Source organism: Periplaneta americana, chromosome 4 (assembly GCF_040183065.1).
Source record: "Periplaneta americana isolate PAMFEO1 chromosome 4, P.americana_PAMFEO1_priV1, whole genome shotgun sequence".
Lineage (NCBI taxonomy): Eukaryota > Metazoa > Arthropoda > Insecta > Blattodea > Blattidae > Periplaneta > Periplaneta americana.
Genome location: NC_091120.1, coordinates 41940708 through 41946887, shown reverse-complemented (window position 1 = coordinate 41946887; position 6180 = coordinate 41940708).

Here is a 6180-nt window from a genome sequence, read left to right as displayed (position 1 = left end):
CTTACTTATTTATTTATTCATTTATTCATTCATTTATTCATTCATTTATTCATTTATTCATTCATTCATTTATTTATTTATTTATTCATTTATTCATTCATTCATTTATTTATTTATTTATTCATATATTTATTCATTTATTTATTCATTTATTCATTCATTTATTCATTTACTTATTTATTTATTTATTTATTCATTTATTCATTCACTTCTTCATTAATTTATTCATTAATTTATTCAATTATTCATTCATTTATTCATTCATTTATTCATTTATTTATTTATTTATTTATTCATTTATTCATTCATTCATTTATTCATTCATTTATTCATATATTTATTCATTCATTTATTCATTTATTTATTCATTTATTTTTTATTTATTCAGTTATTTTTTTATTTATTCATTTATTTATTTATTCATTTATTCATTCATTTATTTTTTATTCATTCATTCATTTATTTATTTATTTATTTATTTATTTATTTTTTATTTATTTATTTATTTATTTATTTATTTATTTATTTATTTATTTATTTATTTATTTATTTATTTATTTATTTATTTATTTATTTATTTATTTATTTATTTCAAAAATAATATTCAACAGTCCTTCCGCCATGATGGATTTCTAATCTCAAAGCGACCTCAAGAATTCAAATGACCAAATAAGATGGATACAGTTTAAAGAGGGCTTAAAGACCTGATAGTGTTGGTGAAATGCTTGGACTCTATATCAAGAATTTAAATTAGACCTAGATTTAAACTGTTATTAAAATTAAATGAGTTGTTGAAATTGGCCCTTAAACGTTTGATTCACTGCTAAGGTTAAAATATAAGTATTTCTTTAAATTGCCAAGTACGACGAAATAAAGAGTAGTTTAGATACCAGTAATGTGAAAATAATATAAATCTTCCGATTCGTTTCGGAACAACAACGGAGTCGCAGGTCTCCGTCTAGAACAGTGATCATTAGGGAGCGGATTTTTATGTGCTAAAAAATTTAAATATATTTATTTTTATGTGCTAAAAAGTACGAAAATATTTGCTAAAAATAAAAAAGGTATTTTTTTTAATATGAAAAAAATGCCTTACTTAGCTTGAAAAGAAAAATATTACTAAGCACTCACCAACCACACTTGAGTACTAGTAGTTGGCCGAAAATTGCAGTGAACAACAAAGGTCATCTCCAAATTCTCCATCACAAATGCACGCCGATTATCTATGAACAACGACTTGTACTGTGAAAACGGTCTTTCCACATCACAGGACGTCAGACGTGCACATTTAAAGAGAGGAATGTCACAAACACATACACCGTCAATTTCACCTACAGGCACACCATCCAATACTTGAGCAACTTTACACATTTTTTTTATATCCACTGCTTTTCCCAAACACATTCTGGAATTTGTCCCTTAGTACATGTGCTTCTGAACCTGGTAGCGAGTCTAGTTTAATTTCTACGGCACGCACCTCCCCGTTTCAGACAACAGGTTTTTGGATGTTTCGAGTTTTTTTGTGGTGTCACACAAAAAGCTTAAATTTGCTAATAGGAAAGTTAAATCGTTTTTTAAACAACCATCTTTCAGTATATCTTGAAGGATATCGATTGACGAAGTCCGATAACAGGGAATCACAACAAGATATATTGCCTTAATTGATAGACATGAACGAGAGGCGAGAAATATGTTTAAATTAAATAATGTTCATACCGATCTCCTATCTGTTGTGTTTCACAAACAAAGCGTGGAATGAAATCATCTTCAGCAACAATAAACATTCCTAATTATGTGTTGCAAGATCTCTCCTCCTTGTCCATGTTAATTTATTCTCTAATAATAACACTGATATGCTGCCCAGCAGTTCTCTGAACTTGAGGCGATACTATTACGAAAATGTATCACGGATACACCACGGCACACAGCGCTTAGAAACACGAAGCAACCAAGAATTCTTAAAAAAGATAACTTACTTCTGAGTGATATAATTGATTTAGTTTTAAAATATTTAAAAGTTCTTGTAAAAAATTATTTAAGTAAAAAAATTCCAAGATTTATGTGTTTATAATAGATTTCCTGAAAATATATATTTACATAATTTTTTTGTGAAAATATGTGTTTTTATGTGAAATAAAATTCGGGTTTTAAACTTGAAACTTCATGTTCGGAATGTTTAACTTTGTTAATTGTGTTTTATCACAAGCAAAAAGAATATTTAATTACATAGGAATCCGCTCCTTAGTGATCATTAACTCGATGCCCTGTGACGTCACCTCAGCTTGCCCTGTCGTCCGCTGCTCTCTCTTTCGCTTCAGCGCAGAGAGAGTTCTAACGAAAAAGACTGTCGGAGGTTTGCAGTGGCAGCTACTTTTTATGATAATTCTTTCTCATATTGAGCAAATTAAACTTAAAGTAATGTGAATGCCTAATACTGGTATTTACGTGTATGAAACCAATTGACTGATAGGTTAGGGATGAAATGAAAGCTGAATAAAAGTAAATACTGCATTTTAGATCTATACTTTTCCCTTTTATTTTGTTGTTATAAAATATAATATCACTTAACTTTAGTTAATGTATTTACACACTTGTACTTCATTGAAAAATATGTCATAGAAAAGTTCCAAACATGTTAACTGAAAGCCCATCCCTCTAGCCCAGTGATGTCAAAGCAAGCGCATTTTTCTGACCTTGACGTCGTGTGCGGGCATCAAGCGCTAGGTATGGAAGGAAGGAGGATTGTATATATGAATAAGGAGCCTGATGGATTAAGAAAACAGGGGTGTACAAACTTCAAACAGAACATGAAATTTTATGTCGTTATTTTATATGGCTATTTGCTGTTTGATATTATCTATATTGTCTGTAAAACAAAATACTAACACCAGTTTCTTAATATTGCAGTTAATAACATAATAAAGAGTAACATATAGTAATAAAACTATACTATATTAAGTGAATGAAATATCATTCATAAAGAAAGTGATATCCCAAAGAAAGAGATTAAGTATGACATGGTAAGTTGGAATTGATATTGATTGTATATGTAGCATTATAAAAGTAATCAATAAACTAATCAAAACAATATTACAATACAAAGCAAAGTTGCCTAGGTATATGTTTCAACTGTAACTAATATTACATAACAAAACCCTTATCGCATTATGTTTTAAGGCGATATTGGTGCGCAACTTCCTATCATCAGAATATTAAATTATTTTCTCGAAATCTGCTGAAGCTATAGAGCTGACGTTTTTACAGTACATGGGCACGTATCTTCGTTTATGATGTAACAGTAGTTTCTTTGTTTTTTTTTAATTGCGTTATTTTACGACGCTGTATCAACATCTAGGTTATTTAGCGTCTGAAGATATGAAGGTGATAATGCCGGTGAAATGAGTCCGGGGTCCAGCACCGAAAGTTACCCAGCATTTGCTCCTATTGGGTTGAGGGAAAACCCCGGAAAAAACCTCAACCAGGTAACTTGCCCCGACCGGAATTCGAACCCGGGCCACATGGTTTCGCAGCCAGACGCGCTGACCGTTACTCCACAGGTGTGGACAGTTTCTTTGTTAATTCATTTTCTTACAAACATTTTCCATGCGAATATTTTAAAAAATTTTCAATACACTATCTTCAGTAATACGTATATACGGTATATTAGATTTACGAAAACATTCTATAAGGCCTATATCTGAAAATTTCACTTTTCTATACGAAAAGTTGAGAAAATATTTCTTTTGAATAAAAAAATCAAACTTGTGAAAAATGAGCATTAAAATTAAAACTTACATTTTTATAATGCACTTATACTCAGGCAAATCTAAAAATTAACATGTATACAGTTTTACGTAATAAGTTCTCTTCCCCTTTATCTATTGAATCAGTGCTGGCCATCCCTGAATATAGCTCGACCAAGCGGCATATACTACCTCTTTCGTCTGTCTCTTTCCTTTCCGCTCTAAAGCGCGCGCTTGCTCCTGTGGGCATCAGTTGACATGCCTGTTCTAGCCTACTGATAGGCTGCTATTGAACTCTGTTACAGTAAATTATACTTCGTCTTTCATTAAATGATATTAACATAATACTTAAAATAAAACAGATTGAAATGAATTAATTAACCATTAGTGAAATAATTACTGATCTCCTGTAATGCTATTTTACGGAATTTTTTGCCCCTTTCTAGCGTACTAATCGCTCAATATTATACACTATGATCTGGGCAGTACATGAACTGGGGGAACTTTGTAGATTGTGAATTACATCTGTCAATGCTTTCCCTGACGTCATTCCGTTTCTTAATGAAGGACGCTGGTCTAGAACCTCTCGTGATAATGTGCTATATAGCATGCTCGCATCCACTCTTGACTGACCACCGCAATAAGCCGTCGTCGGAACATCTCTGGTTTATGGTATGATCGTGTGTTTTTCTTAAAATACGCGAGAGGTAGCCTAAAGGAAACAAATCAGACACCTGATTAAACCTGACACTGTCATCCCGTTAACTCTTGTTAGATGTAAGGAACTCTGACTGAGAAGGTCATGACATGACGTTAATCAACAGAATGCTGTTCTACAAGGACTGGTTTTCTTTACAAGTCTGACGCATAATTGAGGTTAATAAGACAACATTTACACCCTGACATGATAATTGAGAAAGTATTTGCATTTAAATGTACATTTTACTCAAAAGATATTTCAACGGTTGACCGGAAATAATTTGTTATTCGTTTTACTACAATCCTGTTGTCTTTGTATTTTGCATTTGCGGATGTTCATAAGACCAATGTAAAGGTAAACAACATCGAAAAACAACAAATTGAATACGTAATACAACTACGACTTTGTCCCTCACTAAGTTTCTGGCTTCCTTTCATTAAACATTAATTTATATTGCCACAAAATAATTTTATATCATAACAGAATAGCCAATAAAGTTATTTGTTATCTTCATCCTAAGATAAGGGGCTTCTGTAAAATAAAAGAAACAAAAAACATTAATGAACCTGTTATTTTTTTTAATACGACCATCTAATATAAAAATACAAACCGCCACAGTGACTTGGTGCAAGTGTGCTGGACTTATAAGTTAGAGATGCCAGAGTTCAAATCCCGGTCAATCCATCCTGAATGTAGTCCTATAACTTGTGCTTGGAAAACCCGTGGTCCAGGCAGCACAGGGGTTTTCTCCGGATACTTCGATTCCTCTGTCACATTTCAACAATTCTCCATCATTCATTCGTTCGTTCGCTCGTTCATTCATTCGTTCATTCATTCATTCCTTCGTTCATTCGTTCATTCGTTCATTCGTTCATTCATTCATTCGTTCATTCGTTCGTTCATTCATTCGTTCACTCGTTCATTCATTCGTTCATTCATTCGTTCGTTCATTCGTTCATTCATTCGTTCGTTCATTCGTTCGTTCATTCGTTCGTTCATTCGTTCATTCGTTCGTTCATTCGTTCGTTCGTTCGTTCATTCATTCATCCATGCGTTCGTTCGTTCATTCATTCTTTCATTCGTTCATTCATTCATTCGTTCGTTCATTCCTTCGTTCCTTCATTCGTTCATTCATTCGTTCATTCGTTCATTCATTCATTCATTCATTCGTTCATTCATTCGTTCATTCGTTCGTTCATTCGTTCATTCGTTCATTCGTTCGTTCGTTCATTCGTTCATTCATTCATTCGTTCATTCGTTCATTCGTTCATTCATTCATTCATTCGTTCATTCATTCATTCATTCGTTCGTTCATTCGTTCGTTCATTCATTCGTTCACTCGTTCATTTATTCGTTCATTCATTCGTTCGTTCATTCGTTCATTCATTCGTTCGTTCATTCGTTCGTTCATTCATTCGTTCGTTCATTCGTTCATTCGTTCGTTCATTCGTTCTTTCGTTCATTCATTCATTCATGCGTTCATTCGTTCATTCATTCTTTCATTCGTTCATTCATTCATTCGTTCATTCCTTCGTTCCTTCATTCGTCCATTCATTCGTTCGTTCGTTTATTCATTCATTCATTCGTTCATTCTTTTATTCGTTCATTCATTCATTCGTTCGTTCATTCGTTCGTTCGTTCATTCGTTCATTCGTTTATTCGTTCATTCATTCATTCATTCGTTCGTTCATTCGTTCGTTCGTTCATTCGTTCATTTGTTCATTCGTTCGTTCGTTC